Raw genomic sequence first — 19,634 nt, forward strand, 5'->3', positions numbered from 1 at the left:
ACACACAAACTAAAATATCATTTGGTTGCTATTTTACGATAAACCCAATGTCTTGGTTACTTTTCTCTGGTTGCTGAGACAAAATACCTGACACCCAAAATTAAGGAAGGAAACATTTATGTAGTTCATAGTTTGTAGAGGTTTCAGTCCATAATCAGCTGGCTCCAAGGTAGGGTGACATGGCACAGGAGCAACAGCTCAAGGTGACAAAAGATAGGAAAAAGTAACAAGAGCTAAAAGAGGGAGAATAAAATATTGTAAGCAGGCTACTCTCCCACCTCATGTGTGTGTAGCACTCACATTCTATTTCCCTGCCTTCCTCTTGCACAGGATGAGGTTGTTTACAAGTGACAACCTTGTCCCCCTAATGGGTCACTTCATTAAACTTCTAAACTTCTCAAGTTGACACAATGTATCAACCATTACAATCCACTCTTTGTCAAACTGGCAACCAGATACATATCTTTAAACAAGTTTCCAGATACAAAGATATGTTTATTCATATCATTTCACAACTTCAATACTATAACACAAGTTTAACAATCCTTAAGACCAGTTTTAAGTCTATCAATATTACATTACAATAAAACCATAACATTTTATCCCAGGACATCTGAAGACTCATTCCTTTATGCAAAAGACATTAGTCCATCTGAAAGGGTTGCCAAAGTCCTAGCACTTTCAGGGAAAGAAAAGTCAATGTCTGCTAAGGATCAGCCATGCAGGGACTTGGGGGACCAACCAAGAAAGCAACAGTCCAGCCTTCCTGGTAAGTGATGTGAGCTGTGGGCTTGCCAGGGAGAGAAAAGTCAGTGTTTCCTGTGAGCTTATGGGTACGTGGGGTGAGAATGAAATGTCCCATGTCCTCTCTGCCCCCATTAGCAACCAGATGATTTCAAGATCAGCCTGAGTTGATAGAAACTAAGGCGCATGAAGCAACTACATGCTTGTATGGTTTGATTGATTATGCAGGTCTGGGACCAGCGGACTGAGCATCTCTTTGGAGGATGACAGTATGCAATGTCGCAAGTATGGGGGATTTTTTTCTATCTTGTCTTTAAAGTTCAATGTTATTTTCACTGTTTTGCTTTATTCTGATTGTTTTGCTTTACTCAATATTCTGTTTTGATTGGTTTTATAGTCTTCCATTTTTGGTTTGATTTTGCTATACCTGATTGAATGGACAATTATTTGTGAAGATAACAAACTATACTATGGTAGTATTTTTGTTATTCTGTTCGTAAGTTCTGTACCAGTTTCACTGCATTGTCTCAGCTGGCTTTGTTCTGTCTTGTTTTGTTGTAATTTACTATCTTTAAAATAAAAAAATTTTAAAAAACACCAAAATCCTAACACTTTCAGCATTGCTAAAAAACCCAGTTCCAAGTCTCCTCCAGATGGAAGGCAAACTCTAGCTACAAACCCCTGCAAGAGTGAAAACAAAGTTAAACACTTCCAACATACAATGACACAAAACAAAATCTTCATTCCAAAAGTTACAAACAGGAGAATACAAAAGATTGGGAGCAAAACAAGTCCAAAATTCAGCAGGTAAACATTAAGTGCTATAGTTGTATGCCCAACATCTGAAGCAATCTGTGGCAAATTGTGAGCTCCAAAGAACTTGTGTGACTCCACCCCTATGGGACTTCTGCTGGTTGTGGCATCCACAGCTTCTCTCTTAGGTGTGCTTTGCTCACTCCTTGCAGATTTCCTTAGATGATCCATGTTCTTGGCTTTTCCAAATTTCTGGGGTCTCCACTGCACCTTTAGCTTCATGTTCACAGCTTCACATACTGTCCTCTCAGGGACACACTTCCTAGCCTCCCAGCCCTCCTAAAATTGGAATGGGAGCCTTTTTAACCTCAGAACTCTTGTCTTCTGTATGTACCTAAAACCAGCACCAAGTGAATGATGCTGAAGTCTGCTGCCAACTGGAGTAGTAGCAGGCTCTCCCCGTTTTTGTTTGGGCTATTCTTGCTGGCTGCTGCCTTGAAGCATTGCTCCCGTACCATGCCACCCTGCCTCATAGCCAGCTGATTATGGACTGGAACCTCCATATACATTGAGCTAATAAATCTTTCTTTCTTTATTTTGAGTGTTGGATATTTTGTTCCAGCAAGAGAAAAGTACCTATGTGCCTGCCATTTTTGAATCTTGGAAAGCAGTTTCTGATCCGTCTGTCCAGTCCCAAGTCACATCCTTTCTGGAGATCTTATGTGGCAGAGTAGCTAAGTGCAGTATAAACGTCTACCAGACACCTATCAAGCTCACATCTGCCTGCAACTGTTGTATTGTCATGGGTCTGGGATATGCTTGTATCTTATCAATTATGGTATCAGGAATTACTTTCATTTACCTGATTGGATAATACCCAAGAATTTGACATACAAGCCACATCCCTGGATCTTGCCTTCATTCACAGCCTAACCCTCAGGCCAGCAAAACTTTTGTATGTACCATGTTCAGTGGCTTCCAAATTTGCAAGACAATCAGAGTTTAATATGATATTATCAATATAATGAAATAGTTACACAGAATTGGGCTTGGTCTAGGTGGCCAGGTCCTGGGCCACCAGGCCATGATGCAGAGTCAGACTATGCAAATAGCCTTGTGGCAACACCTGGAAAGACCACTGCCTGCCCTTCCAGGTGAAGGCAAATTGACTTCTGGCATGATACTAATGGAGAAGAAGGCCCTGGACAAATTCACAATATAATGGTAATGACCCAGCATCTGAGTGAAACAATCCATTAAGTCAGCAATAGTAGGCATTGCCACATGCAATGGGAGAGTTACTTTATTCAGTTCCCAGTAATCCACAGTCATTCACCATCTCCTGTCAGACTTCTGCAGGGACAATACTTGGAAATTAAAAGGGATATGTGCAGGGTATATCACCCTTACTTCTTCCAGTTTCAAGACAGCCTGTCCTATTTCCTCATGGCTGCCAGGCAGGTGATATTGTCTCGTGCTCATGACCCATAGGTCCTAGGGGAAGAGTCAAAAAAGCATGACATGAGTGTCTTTGGGATATTGTTTACACCACATGGATTCACAAGCAGGATTTATTGTGTGTAGTGTCAATTCAAACACCCATCAGTATGTCTACCCCCAGGATCTATTCAGCAACCCAGGAAACAGATATTATTATAGTGTCTGATACCCAGTATCACCTGGGTTCTCCAGACTGTGATGTACTTTGCAGTAGGTCCTGTGAAATGGTTTGGGTTGCCATAGATTATTGTTGACTTGGATCTGGTATCCACCAGTGCTAACACTGCATGTCCTTTGGGAACCCATAACTAGTCATTTCTACCTAGGGCCTCTGGTGCCCTAGGGTTCCCACTAATCAGGTGCCCCAGCCTGCATCCTAGTGCAGGTAAAAGGAGGCCAGAGTTACTTTCTCCTGTTTTACTAGAGCTGATGTTTTCCTTTGGGTCCATTAACCAAAATCTTTGCTTGGGGCACAGCTGCAACACATTCATGACCACAGTCAGCAACACATTCAAGGGTTGCCTGTCTATCTTCTCTGCAGTTAGGCTGGCTGCCAGCCAGTCTGTCCAAATTTGGTGCTACTTGACCTTCAGCAGCATCTCCACATGATCTTGGGGGGTTGGCCTCACTTTCCCAGGGGCTGTCTGCTTTTTTCCTATCTATACTGGTACAGTGTGTATAGGTCTTGACTTACCTCATCACTATTTGCATGTCCGTCAGTCAGGATTGTCCACTGCACCATGGACCAGGTAATCTCCAAGGGAACTAGAAAGGCTACTACTGTCCCAAAAGTGCCAGCTGGCCCACTCACCAAGATCATGTTTTTCTTGCATGCAGTAAGCAGTTCCTCATCAGAGTTATGATACTACACAGAAAACATCATTTGGCAGATGCTCATTTCCCTCAATGCAGAGACTAAGTTTAGGTATATTGTCCATTTTGTGACTTGATGGTCTCAGGGCACACAGGAAACATCAAGTCTTCACCCTTTGCAGTCTGTACTGCTCTGACACGTCACCAGATTCACTCAAACCAGGATAGCTGCTGCTACTAACCAGTTTATTAAAGTCTGATTATCTGCCTGCAGAGCTGTTTTCTGCACATTGTACAGAATTGGCACATGGAGAGGATTTTCACTATACTGGTGTTATGGTTTGTGTCTGGATGTCCTCCTAAAGCCTAATGTGGTCATGGTGGTAGGTTTCTAGAATTTGTGATTAATTCATGATCCAATGTTGGAATTATGGGTGTGAGTGCTACACCCACTTTAGGGTGAGTTTGGCCTACGTGCAATATAAGGGACAGAAAGGGGCTTCTCTGAACTCTTCTTTTGCTCTTGTTGATTTTGGTGTTTTCCACTCCCATAAACGGTGGCCTGGCTGTGATACCACCCTGCTTTGGAGCCAGCTGATTATGGTCTGAAAACTCCCCAAACTGAACTAAATAAATCTTTCCTTCTTTAATTTTGGATGTTGGGCATTTTATCTCAGCAACTGGAAAAAAGTAACTAAGACAGACTTTAGCACCAGAGAAGTGGGATCATTGCTGTGACTATCCTTGACCAGGTGATTCAAGAACCTTTGGAAATGGCTTGTAAGAATTTGGAAAGATTCTGAAATGTCACCTGAAACAGTAGTGCTGGAATGCTTTAGGTTATTCAGTAAGGGAGATTCTAATCAGAGCTCAAAAGACCAGAAGTCTGACAGAAATCCTACCAGTAATGACCAGGCTTGGGAGGTTTCTGCTGGGAAGAAGAATTGCATTTGTTGTTGGACTCCAGATGATGTGCATTGTGGCTTGGCAAAAGTTTGTCTGAATTTTGTTTCTGTACAGAGACTGTGCCTGACACTGAGATTATGGGCAGTGGGCTAACTAATCTGGAAGAAGAAATTTCAAGACAGTCAAATCTTGATGTGGTGGTATGGCTATTGTTGTGAGCTTTTAACCAGATTTATGTTGAGAATCAAGAGCAAAGAGCCCAGGAGGATGACTTAAAGTGTTGTGAATTTGGCCAGAAAGGAAGCTCCTTAAAGCTGCAAAGATCTTGATTACTGAGAAAGAACAGAAAAGATGATCTGAGGGCATCACAAGAAGCAGCAAGCATTCAACATTTTCAAAACTGCAAAAGTGAAAGACTGCTTTGAGAAGAAAATCACAGACCACCATGTCCCAGGATGGTAGCAGTCACATTGTGTTCCTGAATGGCAGCAGTGACCACACCAGGTTCCAAAATGGTGACTGGTTCCAGAATGGTGGTGGCCTAGAGAATTTGTTCCTCAGAATCTAGTACAGAGTTCTCAGCAATCTAAGCATTAGATGCCTATAGGCAAGAGGGAAGAAATCCTGGCTACTGCACCAGCTGGCAGCAGACCTTAGCATTATCCACATGGCACTGATGTTAGGTGAATACAGAATGTAAAAGTTCTAAGGTTAAAAAGTCTTCCCAGATTTTAGAAGAAGGCCTAGGAGCCTAGGCAGTGCACCCTTGAAAAAGAAATCTGTGAAGTTGTGAGAGTGAGGACAAAAATGCAGTGGAGACCCCAGAAGTTTAGAAAAACCAGGAATGTGGGTCATCTAAGGAAAGTTGCAAGAACTGAACAGAGCAGGCCTAAGAGAGAAGTCATGGGAGCTATAGCCACTGGTAGTGCCATAGGAAGAGTTACACAAGCCCTTTGTAGCTCAGAACTTCCCACAGATTGCTTCAAATGTTCCACATGGAACTACAGGACTTAATTTTTGCCCTGCTGAGTTTTGGACTTGTTTTAATCCCATTCCTTTGTATTCCCATTTGCAACTTTGGAAATGTTTGTCTTGTACCATAGTATTTTTGAAGTGCTTAACTTTTCATTTGTACAGAGGTTCATAGCCAAGAGTTTTCCCTAGATATCGGAGGTGACTTGGGACTTGGACTTTTCAGCAATGCTAAACTGTTAGGACTTTAGCAACTTTTGGAGATGGACTAAATATCTTTTGCATAAAGAATGTACATAATTCTTTGTGTCAGGGGTAGAATATTATGATTTGTGTCTGGATGTACCTCCAAAGCCTCATGTAGTCATGGGAGCAGCTTCTAGAATTTGTGATTGATTCATGGTCCAATGCTGGGATTATGGATGTGAATGTTACACCCACCTTAGTGTGGGTGTGACCTACATACAATATAAGGGACAGAAAGTATTTTCTGTCTGTGCTCCTCCCTTTTTTCTCTTGTTGTTTTTGCTGTCTTCTGGCTGCCATGAACTGTTGTCCTCTGCCATGTGCCACTCTGCCTTGGAGTCAGTCAAGTATAGACTGAAACCTCTACAAGCTATGAGATAAATAAATATTTCCTTCCAGACTTTTGAGTGTTGGGTTTTTTGTTTCAAGTATGAAAGAAAAGTAACTAAGACTATTTGGGAAATCTCCTGTAGGTTTAACTATATGTTATTAGTCCTGTTGTTTCATAGCTGCAGTAGCCAAGCAGGCATTGTATTACTCATCTTTTGCTTTAATTGTTTTGTTGACTCCTGCAACTTCATGGTTGTTTAGGTAGGTCATGTATGTTGTATGTTGAGAGGTAAGCAGGCTTCCCAGCCCTTCTCCATGGGCTAAGCATTCCTCTACCTCTATCTGCTGGCAAATGGCAGGTCTTGTATGCAAGAGCAGGGTACCCTTTCCAGGACTCCTCTTGGAGGTGGGGACTTATGTTTTAGGAGATATGGGGGAAACTGTAATGTCTAGGCTTCTCAATATGATGTGTGTAGCAGCCAGCCTCTGATCCTCAATAAGATTCAGCTGGTCCTCTTGCTAGCTGAGGCTATCAGCTCATTGCCCCACATAGCTAAAAAGTGTAAGATAAACCAAGTCACCCTCCTTGCTGACTCATGGTGGGAGGGAACTATCTTCATGTGTAATACTTCCAAGGGTCTCAAATATCCCTCAGTTCTGATTGACTATGTCCCAGTCCTCCAGAGCTTCCCAAGCCACCAAAAAGCTGGCTGTAGATAACCAAGGTGAGGCTGTGGGGCCTCCCCTGGGGCTCTTACTTGCTGTCTGGGGCTATTTTTATAGTCATCAGGGAAGGGACACTCACATCATCTTTCCATCTATGCCAATTATCACAGCTGGATACCTGGGTCATTACCTTCACAGGTGAGATCCTCATGGAAAAGAGCATATGTGAGTCAGACATCAGTTCAAAGGCAGACAGTGGCAATTAAGGGCAGCTGTGTCTGCATTGTTTATTGCTTACATATATCATCATCACCTATTTACATTCTTCTCTGTTGGGCTCACCATGCATATGTGGTTTGCTACAACTAAGTCAAGGTTACATAAACGTATTCTAATCTGCACCTGCACTATACAATGAGTTTGCATCTTTAATATGTCCTTAAATGACTCAAGACCTGAGCTTTGAAGCCTGAAGCAACAACATCCCCTATAGTATCAATAATGTTGATGTGGAATAAGCAAAAGACAACACCAGAGGACCTCAGAATAAAGTAGAACTACTTATACAAATCCCCATGATGATGTAAATGTTTTATATTTGCCGCACTAGGTGACTAATGAATGGTCACATGGTCCTTTATATTTAATATAAATAAAGTAAAAACCAAACCTTTCCAATTGCATCAGTCACATTTTAGTTCACAGTTGCCACATGAGGCTAGTGGCTGCTGTATTAGTATAGAGTCATGGAGTAAGTGGGAACAGGCAGAGTGGGGCTCTCACATACCAAGATAAATAGCCTGGGTTTATTTGCTAAGTGTCATAAGAATCTACTGAAGGGTTGGATGCAGGATGACTGTGCTTGATTTTCATGATAATATCTGGGCCTGCTGAAGATACCAGGAGAGTGGGAGAGACATCAAAAGGGTCAACACGTTCAACATGAATCCAAGAGATCAGAGAGACCAATGAGGGAAATGGAGGATTTACTTCCAGGATTTTAGGAGCACATTGACCCAGTCAAACTCATGTCCAAAGTGCTTGGAGTTAGGACATAGGAAAGTTCTAGTTTTATACATTAGGCTGAGGTGGCTGGTCTTTAGAAATTGGGATAGGAGGTGTTGGTGGTACAGAAGGAAGACAAAGCAATTAATAGTTTAACCTTGAAAGAAGATAGAGCATTTATGAATCCTGGGAGAACAAGATGACATTGACTCAGTTTACAGCACATGGTCACCAATCTTATCTGTACCACAAGAAGTTGTAACTACAGGGGAAGATGGGGGCAGCTCAAGGGAGATTGTTCTTTATATCCTGCTTCAAGCGAAGAGCTGGGACCATTGCAATTGCCCATGTTAGAGAGATGAGATGTAGCATACACCAGGGTGGCAACAGTGGAGCAGAGAGGTATGTAGATTTGATATTCATTTTGGTGACAGGCCCATGGCAATTGCTGATGAATTATATGTGATACGTGAAAGAAAAAAAAGAATCACTGATGATTCTAAGAATTTTAAGTTGGACTAAATTTATTCTATTATATGTGTTAATGCCATAATTAGGTTCTTCCCATTTTAAAGGTGGTTTGCATTCTCTTTTCTCTTCCAATTATTGATTTATTTTAGTGATTAAACTTAGAATGCTTCAGGACTGCTGACGCAGCCCATGATTCTGCCTCTGTCTGAACACATCCATGAATGTGTCTGGGTTCCATGCTTCTGTTACTTCATTAGGATCAAAAGGCCATCAGTTCCAGTTTGTTGAACAGATTTAACGTGCAGCTGTCAATTCACTTCCTTCCTCCAGTGTCCAAGGCCACTGGCTCTCTCTCACTATGTCTGACCAGCAGCTCTTTGCTTGCCCCTGCTAAGGATCCTCCAGAATTGATATTCCCAGGCTCAGTCCTTTCTGGACAAGATTAATCACTCTGTTATCCACAGTCCCCATCTATATTTTTCAGGCTTACAAATCTATAAAATAACAGTACTACCCATTTCTATAAGCCAGGAACTTTGCTAATTAATTTACATACAGTATCTTACTTAATCCTTCCTGGAACTCTGTGGAGTAGGTATAGTCCTTCTAATCGTCAGACAAAGAAGCTAAGGCTCAGAGATGGGCAAGAATTTCCCATGCACAAAGAATTAAAAGTGGGAAGCTTGGGTTTGAAGCCAGACTTGTGTGGCTCATCAGCTGTTTTCATGACCACTGACAAATACAATATAGCTGCTGTTCTCTACTCACACATCACATCCCCAGATTTATATTTTCAGTGGCCTAGGGGACAACACACATGTGTAATTCAGACATTGGAAAATAAGCATATACTACCTTTTTATCCTATGTTCCTTTCTGTAAACTTTTCTTTACAATAATAAAAACCATAATAAAATGGAAATCTCTCTTTTTAAAAAAATACTCCTTATTTGGTTTCATGCCACAGCAACAAATCTTGTATCTAAAACTGAAAATATCTTTAACTTTTGTTTACCTTCCTTCCTATGGGAACTCCAGGTGTTGCATAGTGTACTGTAGTGCTCTTTTCCCTGAGGGAACTCATGATTCTTGAGTTTGAGAACCATGCTGATATGCACAAGGAACACCTAGACGGCTTGTTAAGTCCCAGAGTTTTGGGTCCCTAATCTGGAGTTCTGATTCAGTAGGTTTGGCAGGTCCTCAGACTATGTTCTTCTTAACATTTTCAGGTTCTCTGCTGAGAACCAGTGGTCCGCCATGAGTCACAGATCTCAATCCCAGGAGTCAGGGAGCAGGTGACTAACTCAGCAGAAGTGCCAATGACAGCAAAAGCAAAATGAAAAGGGCATTATTTATTTTGCCTAGGGGATTAAAAAAGAAGGCTCTGAGAAATCTCCAAATACACATTGATATTTTGTTCTAGATTTTCCAATTTGCCTTATCATTTGTTAATTCAATACATTACACTTTTGGAGTAAGTTCTAATTTTGGAGTGTGTAGGATGTTGTATCTGATGATAATCAATAGGGTAAAATTAAAGAAATGGAAGAAAATAAGAAGTACAAGGAAAAAATAATGAAAAAGTTAATATTTTTCCCTAAAAGAGATGTAAACAAACACAATACCAAATGATTGTGAATGAGTACTCTTTGTATTTCCGAAAAACAAAGTCTATTGGCTAACATCTCCACCGTCTAGAGTCATATTTTTGTCCTGGCTTAAAACTTCTGTGTTAGCTCATCCTTCCCGATCATGTCTCTCCACCCTACTTCTCCAGCCTCTAGTCTAAACTAGAGTCTGTCCAGCAGCATCAGAGTCCTTACCCCTTCTTGTGTAAGTCCTAGTGAAGATGATGAAATGTCTAACCTACATTCAAACTGCCAGAAATGTAGGGCATGAGACAGTTGGAACACTGGGGAAGAATTTTGGTTGGCAACTCCTGCTGCCTCTGTCCCTTCTGTTCTCCAGGACAACACTACACTCCAGTACCCTGCAGAGCTCCATAAATTTTGAACTCTGCTCTCCACTGTGCCCTACATTAGTCAGAAGAGGACATTTGGCTGTGAGTGGGCAGTAATCCAAGTAGCACAAGATGGAAGGAAGCCAGCATCAGGAGTGCGCCACTTATCATCTCCCTTCCTAAATGCTTCTGTTGTTTTGATACTAAATTGTTTAAAAGAAAAATGTGGTTCCTCGTGTGGTAGAATTTTTAAAAATACTTTTAAAATGAATTCTTTCTGTTAATTACATCAAGATTCAAGATCCAGGGTAGGGGTAACCATGTTCCAGTTTCCCCTTCACCCCACTAGAAATTGACAGAAGGGAGGGAGCATAGAGCCAGTTTTGATTTTCTTAGGAAATGTCCCTTCTGTCCACTGAATGAGACTGAGGACACAGAGGAGAGCGATTTGTGCACATGCTAGTGCTACTCTCACATACAGATGTCATACTTTTTCATGGTCACTGACTTCTTGTTCTGATGGAAAGTTCAGGTAATTCTGCCAGCAGTTCCCAGGCTGGGTGAGGAAGCAACTGTCATAGAGCCAGTCTTGCAGTTCTGGAGCTTGGTCTTGATTTGCCCTACCATGGAATTGACTCCTGCGATAAGTGTTGGCAGGAGTCCTAGCAGGCCTGAAGGTGCCCTAAAGCAACTCACAGATCAATGTAACTCTGTATGTAGTCTCAGTATGAGGTAGAATTGAAGAGACTTTTGGAGAAAGTCAGGAAAAAGTAACTATGATATGATACAATTTGGTCCCCAGCTGCATCCTGAAATTTCAGGAAGAGGCAGCAACCAATTTCTCCTCCAAGTGAAGCCATCTGTCCTCGCGGAGCAACTCTAGGGAAACATCTCTGTGGATCATGCTTTACTGGAGAGGGCCATGAGGTACCAGGTTTCCTGCTAGTTTCTAATTCTCCAATTGTTCCAACCCTCATGACAGCTCTGGAAAGTGATTCCTTTACTGCCATTTAACAGGTGAGAGTTGAGGATCAAGGAGACAGGGTCACCTGTAGGAAGATTACACAGCTGAAGGAGATGAGTGTTTTTGATACTTGAAGTGGAGGATAGACTCTACAGTTAGAGCAATTAGAAAAATAAAGGAGAGGGGAACTGCATCCAGAGAAGCAGCAGGTAATGTAATTAATTACCCCCAAGAATTTATCAGGAAGAACTAATACATAGGATGCCAGAAATATAAAAGACCAAGCAAACCACCCTCTTTCACCCATCTCTGACAAAATGCAAAAGAGATATGGGGCAGCCACCTAAGGACTCTCATTTAATATATAAAACAGGGGCATTAAACCTATACATATACATACATATACACATGTATGCATATTCTCACTGTCACATTACTATATGATTACACCAGATACACACATTTACTTAACCATTAACTCTAAGCTACCTCTAAAATTCTCCCCCTATGTTCATCTATCACTAAAGGACAGGAAGGAATGAAAAAGACATATATACATACACACACACACACACACACACACACACACACACACACACACAGATGCCCTGATTTGGACTAAATACAGCCAGAGAGTCAGTCAGATGGTAGCAGCTTTCAGGTGCTCACACAAGGGACAGGAAGACTCACTAGTCTTAAATAAAGGAGACAGGGACAAGGGTTCTGGGCTATTACATTTCTGATGCCCCCTAGATTTTCAGAGTAGCTATCTTCTTTTTTCTGCCCTCTTCTAAATAAATCATCTCCTTTATTGTAAACTCTGCCTTTCAAATTCCTTAACGGTGCTAGGTTTGTGATCCTGGTAGCTGTGTATTCCAGCAGAGTAGTAGTGTGGCATGGTGTATACTCCCAGATGTGACATTGCTATCTCTGTGGCCTCACAAGACATGGCATTTGCTGGTACTTTATTGTTCGACTTTCTGGACTTCCAAACCATGAGAATAGACATCTCCCTTTAAGAACAAAAGACTAAAATACATTATGCTCAACTATTAAAGGGATTATTAAAAGTTGCTTTGGACTGGACAATTATGGTTACTATTTTGGCTCTTTCGCCTGCTAGCATATCACACCTCTGTCTTTTGTGATTAAATGCCACCAATTGGCAGGATCTCACCATTCCTACTGCATTCAGAGATTGGTAGCAGTTGCCCCTCTCATTTCCAACTCTCAGAGAACAGCTACCATTGAAACTTCTGGTAGGACTTCCTTCTCCAATGTCTCTAAAAGCCTTAGTAAACATGTATCCTCCTGTGGACCATTCCGAGCACTTGGAAATGTGAATAGATATTACATAGTAAATATACTTCTCCCTATGTCTTTAGGTCCCTTTGAGAGAAAACCAAGGAGACTGTGAAGCATTAAATTGGTTTGGTGCAAATTACTTTTATGGTTGACACACTATATCAACTTGAGAAGTTTAGAAATTTAACTAAGAGATTCAACAGCGAGTCAGAGGCCTTACTTTGTAAATACCCTCATCCTGTGCAAGAGAAAGGCAAAGAGATTTTGTGAGTGCTATACCCACACTGGGGTACAATATAAGGGAGGAAAAGAGACTTGCTCTCCCCCTACTTTGTTTTGCTCTTGCTGCTTTTGTTGGCTGCTACCTTGAGGTGTCACTCCTGTGCCATGTCCCCCTGGCTTGGAGCCAGGTGATTATGGACTAAAACTCCACAAACTGTGAGCTAAATAAAGCTTTGCTTCCTTCATTTTGGGTAGCTGGGTATTTTGTCTCAGCAATGAGAGAAAAGTAACAAGACAATTACCTTTAATTTAATAACAGCCAACTTATTTTAGAGCTTACTTATCCTATTGAGCTAAGACTTGTAGAGACTCGGGTTGGTTATAGGCCTAGAAATAATGGGAAGTGTGAGATGCCTCTTAAAGATAACCAGACGTCCCTTGTAAATTAAGAACCTTAGGGGAAGACATTGAAATTTCTTCAGGCTGGGGAAGATTAATTTCCTTAGACAGGGCTGTGAGGACAGAGCTATTGGCAGAGGAGGCTTAATAATATTTGGAAGTTCAAAGACCTCAGCTTCACTGGATCCTGCTCACATATTTTCATTTCACTTCTAATTCTTATTATTTTCCAATTTATGTCCTAATACCATATGTGACCCTGTGAAACTGGATATTATTCAGCCACCCAGAGTGTTATAAGACTGATACCAGAACCTACAAATATGGTATATGGGAAATATTATAACACCCAACCTGTTAGGTGTCACCTAGTTTGTATTCTTTACAAACTGAAGAATTAATTCTAGGAAACACAGAGGTGAGGATTAGGAAGATATTTATTGAGATGATAGAAAACTCCTGGCAGAGGAACAGGAAGGGACCCAAATGAGCTGCCCAAGGATATCACTTTATGGGGGAAATTTTATAGATCAATACCCATGTGGCTATGATGTAGGTTACAACTGTGATTAATCAGCAAGGAGAAAAGTATGGTTGCTTAGGTAATAGTGACCCAATGGGGAAACAAGTCAAGTAGCAAGTGGACATGGAAAGAACAAAGACTTTTTCTAGGAAATGATAAGCCTGGGGGTCTTGATAACCCACGGAGGTGACTGATGTCTTTCTAGACTTCATTAAGCCTGATGCTTGTCTTTTAAGGAAGCATATAGAGCTGACATCTCATCTTTATCTTGACATCTGGTCACCAACAGATGTGTCTCAGGCCATATCTGAGATGTATTTCATCTTTATCTTGGCTTTCTCAAGGGCTTAGGCCTGTCTGACCACCTGCAATATTTCTGCCTAGTCTAGTTTTCTATAAACCCGCCCCCCTCTAAAGAGATACACCAAACTGCCGTAAGTGTGCAGGGCACAGTAACTGTTTTGGCTTCCTAAAGGTGAAGAGAGTTGTAGTTGTGTTTGGCAGTCAGAGTTACTCTACAGAGGGCCCATCTAAATGGCCTTGATAGATATCTGGTGTTTTCGTCTTGGGTAGATGTATAGCTTTAAGTCTGGAGGAGACAAGGCCAAAGTAGTTCAGCATGTAGGGGTAAAACAATAAAATCAAGATTATTAGGAATACAACCAAAAAATGCCTCAAGGACCTAGGCCTCTCTAACTGCCTGCAATATTTTGTGTAGTTTGACTATCTAGAATAATAGGATTATGTTTTGTGTTTGAATTTCATAAATTATAGTCCAGTAGCATAGAATACATTTATAGGACAGCCATAAATTCTTAAGGTTATCATTTTCTTATCTTACGTTCTCCAATACATTCAGAAGCAAATATTCAGTTTCATACTTCTCCTTTATTTTTTTTATGTTAAAGAGGATAAAACACAAGCAGGCAGTTGTGAGTTCGATCCCTGGTACCAATAAAAAGGAAAAAGACAAAAAAAAAAAAAAAAAAACGGAGGCTAAAACAAAATAAAACCAATCAAAACAAGTCACTTTTAAAAATACAAGGCTTCAAAACATTACAAAATCAACAATAGTTACCATAATGCCTTTTGATTTCTTCAAAATAGTTGCAGATAACTTCAGACATACTAAAAATCAAACAGGACAGAAGAAAATAGAAACAATAAAAACAATGAATGCAATAAAGGTCTTCAAAATAAGCTAAATCCAAAATTGCTACCATCATACATCTTTCTATCTTTGACAGAGCTACTGCTTCCATCAGGTTTGACATAATCAAACAAAACAAAATAGAATAAAACTCAACCCAACAAAGTAATGGAAATGATATTGGACTTCCAAATCAAGACCATAGGAAATCAACAATGGCTGCAACCCACAGAAGGAGATTTCCCATTAGATGTCACACTGCATGTCCTCTGAACCTATAATCAGATCACTGGCCCTAGACCTGCAATGTTAGTGAAACACCAAAGCACCACAGGCATCCAATTGCATTTCACGTCCATAGTTATCAGCACTGTCCATGTTTCTCTAGATAAGCCTGTCACTTGTGGTAGGGGGTTGGGAATGTTGGTACTTTTTGTTTGCCAGTCCACATGCCAGAAGGGGCTGGGGTCTGTCTATTGCAGCCCATGGTGCTGGTTCCCAGACTGGGCTTGCTTGCTGGTATGGCTTTTGTCATGGGAATTATTTTACACTGTCTTCATGGTATAGGAATGATACAGAACTTTAAATTTTGAACTGTATGCCAGACACACTTCCAGTGCCCATGAACTCTGTGATTAACTCTAAACCTTATAATAATCCTTGAAGGTTGTTATATGGCTTTTGGTTGGCAGATGAAAGGACTGATGCTTAATGTTGCCTATCTTGTAAATGATAAAGCCAAGAATTGAAAATGGATCTCTTTGATATCAGAGTTCAGATTATCAACATGAGAATGTGACAGCATGAAAGAGGGTGGAGAAAGCTGTACAAATATAAGAGCCAGGATGCTTGTGAATTTGGACCAAGGAAATAGCTGGTGAGGCTGGAACAGAGGCAAAGGGGTTTATAGCTGAATGCAAAGACAAGATATACTTGGCTATTCACTTGTTTGTATTTGAGTACTTTCTGTTTTTGGCAGACAGTTTCCTTGGAGATAAGTTTTGACCTGTGCACCAATGAGTACACATAGGTAGGCAAGTTGACTCTGTCAGGCCTTAGTAGGAATTCTATTCTATTGAAATACCAGTGTCTACCAATTGGAGGAGACAACAGAAAGCTTTTCTCACTTTTCTTGGAGACCTTTGCTTGCTAACTAACAATTTTCCTCTGTGGAATTTTTCTTTTGAATCTCTACAAGTTTGCCAATCATTGCATTATACCAGAAGACTGAGGAGAAACAGGGTCCTAGGTGGTGGAAGGAGGAAAAGGGTAATGTGGTCCATGTGGAAGAAGGTGGAAGTTGGCTCCTGGTATATCCCATGGAGGGATTAATGGGCAGTTTAGCCATTAGTTTCTCTCTAAAGAGGGCATGAAAAAAGAGCATCTGACTGCCATTGGACACTGAACAGATGTAAAATCCTAAGCATATATATGGTCAGCTGAAGGAGAAGGCTAGGGGCTAGTTAGGTTAAATTCCTTTAGGCTGAGTATGGCAAAAGAATTGGCTAAAATGAAAGCCATTTTCATATTCATCAGTATTCTCCTAGAAACTTCAGTTTTTGCATCTAAGGTCCTTAGATGATTAATGAGACTTATCCATATTATTAATGATAATCTCCTTTACTTAAAGTCAATTAATTGTAAATGTTAATCACATCTGCAAAATAAATTCACTGAAACATCTAGACTAATGTTTGACAAACAACTAGCTTAGCACCTTGCCGAGTTGACATATAATGTAGCCATCACAAAAGTCTAATTAATCTTTAGACTGTATGGAAGTAGGGGCAAAGCATGCTGTTAGGTAAGATTCATTTTGGATGTCACCAAATTCCTGTAAACTACATTTGAAGGCACACTTAGGCAGCAGTGGCCTTTTTAAGGTAGTGAAGAGGATTAGTGACTGATTCTTACTTGCCAACTATTCATAAATTTCTGTAGTGAAGGTGGCTAGATTTTTCTCTCTTCAAGAATGCCTAATAGGCCTGAAATCACTAGGACTTCCAAGGAAAGTCATATGCAATGGTTTAAACATGAAGTATCCCCCCCCCCACCAAATTCGTGTTTTACAGACTTGATCTTCTCCCAGCAATGTTTAGAAGTAGCTCTTTAAAGGTGATTAGGGCTCCACACACCCAGCATGGTCAGAGAACTAGAAGACACACTTCTGCCTGCCAGGCACTGCCACTGCAAGGCTCCTTCCTCCACACACCCAGCTCAGGCAGAGAGAATCAGGTGATCTGCCTCTGCCTGACAAGTGCCACTGCTGGAAGGCCTTTTTCTCCACTCACCCAGTGTGGGCAGAGAGAACCAAAAAAGACCTACCTCTGCCTGCAAGGTGCCACCACCAGAAAGCACTTTCCTCCATGCACCCAGCACAGGCCAAAGGAGACAGACAGATCTACCACTGCCTGCTGTGTGCTGCCACCAAGAGGCCATGTCCTACAGGTGGCCAGTGTGGACAGAGAGAACCAGCAGTTCCACCTTCACCTTCAGGGAGCTGCCACTAGAAGGCTCCTTCCTGCAAGCAGCCAGCAGGAGCAGGGATACACAGCCAGGTAAGTCCTATGCATACATAGGTCATCATTTGAGGCTCTTGTTTCTCTCAGACAACCATCATCCACTAGCAGAATCAGACAAACACACCCCTGTGTTCTTGCCATCATTGTGGGAGTCCCAGTGTAGACACACAGGCTGAGAGAAACAGCTCCACTTATATGCATCCCTGATTGTCAATGAGGCCCCAGTGTAGCTGCATAGGTCTGGAGAAGCCCACTCCACACCCTGCAACCTCCTTGTAAACCTGGAATTAGAGGAATCCAGGTAATTGTCCCATCCTTCTATACTGCCTAGGGGCAGCCAACGTGGGAAGTGCCAGGGACCCCACAACCAGCTTGTTGTGAGGAACTCAGGAGAATGTCAAGATGAAGGAGCAAAAGGCAAACTCAGACCTCTAGCCCACATACAATAAGTCTGGGAGATAAGGTCATGGAAGAAAACTGAAGTCACACACCTGAAATCCCTGAGAGGATAGCAATTGAAGTAAAGAAACAATTTCATGAGAATGTAAAAGCAATCAAATCAGAAATAATGTCTCAGCTAAAAGAAGAAATCACAAACATACTGAAAGAATTGTTCAGCAGGTCTAAATAAGACATACGATAAAGAGGAGCATAGGAAAATTATGGAGACCTTCAATGAATAAAAAGGAATTACAGTGAATGAAAGAGATTTAAAGAGAGATGCAAGAAATCAAAAATTCAATCAAAAGCTGGCAAAACCACTTGAAAGAGACTGAAGATAGACTTTTTTTTTGTCTGAAGATAGACTTTCAAACCTTGAAGACAGGATTGCAGCTAGTGATCATGAAAGGAAAAATCTCTTGAAAATAGCATAGAATCAGGAATTAACTACTCAGTGGCTGCAAGATGATGCAAAGAAGCATAATTTAAGAGCGATAGGTATCAGTAAAGAAGCAGGGGTCAACACAAATGGAATTAAGAGGATATTCACAGAAGTAAGAGAAGAAAACTTCTCAAACATGGAAAATGGACCTGGCATGCAGATAAGTGAGGCATATAGGACTCCAATTAGCCATAACCAAAAAAACTACACCCAGACATATAATAATCAAGATCCCAGAAATTCAGTGCAAGAACAGAACAAAATATTAAAATCTGTTAGAGAAAAGAGACAGATCTCCTATAAAGGAAAACCAATCAAAATCACAGCAGACTTGTCAGCACAAACCATCAAGTGAAGAAGAGTTTGGAGTGAAATGTCTCAAACCCTGAAAGAAAACAACTTCCAACCCAGATTGATCTACCTAGAAAAATTATCTTTCAAAATTGATGAAAAAATGATAAAGAACAACTAAAGGAATTCTTGGCTTCCAAGCCCAAACTCCAGAGAGTGCTAAAGAATATTCTAGAGAGAGATAAAGATAACCATGGTTCCAGGAACAGCAGCAGGGGAGGATCCACAAACAAGACAGGCAATTGAATGAAGGGGAAAAGTGGAGGGCCAACAGCAGGAGGATAGCAGGGCAGAGACAAACCAATATATGCAGGTTGTATGTAGATGGCCTCACGTCAGCAATAAAAAGAAACACAGGGAGAGTGGATCAAGAAACAAGATCCATCAATATACTGTATACAAGAAATACATCTAACTAGAAAGAAAATTCATAGACTGAAAATCAAAGGAAAGAAAACAATTATTCCACATGACAGGAAACAAACAAACAAAAAAGCAAGAGTAACTTGTTCATCAACCTCAGAATGGATAAGAAAGATATGATACTTTCATGCAGTGGAAAGCTACCCAGTTATAAAGTAAAAATCTCAAGGCTCCTGTAGGTAAATGGACACAACTAGAGGTCATGTTCATGGCCAAAACAATTCGAACTCATATGTGTGAACCCTAGCATAAAAAACAGAGGGACTTAAGGGGATCCAAAAGCAAAATAGTTCATGTAAGAACAAAGACATGAAACACCTGAGAGGGAAAAGTGGAAACTACTGTCAGTTTCTTATGGTCTTATCTTGAACTCTCACACTGTTTACACAGTTTTGTTAAGTTTGGCTTTGTTCTATCTTGTTTTGTTAGATTTTATGATGTCAGATGGTAGGGGCAGCTATTTTAAAAGAATATAATGGGATATTTTATGGTGATCATGGTTTCTTATTATATGCTTTGAAGTCTT

This window comes from Cavia porcellus, unplaced genomic scaffold (assembly GCF_034190915.1).
Source record: "Cavia porcellus strain 051 isolate PalLab524CR breed Dunkin Hartley unplaced genomic scaffold, mCavPor4.1 scaffold_2, whole genome shotgun sequence".
Lineage (NCBI taxonomy): Eukaryota > Metazoa > Chordata > Mammalia > Rodentia > Caviidae > Cavia > Cavia porcellus.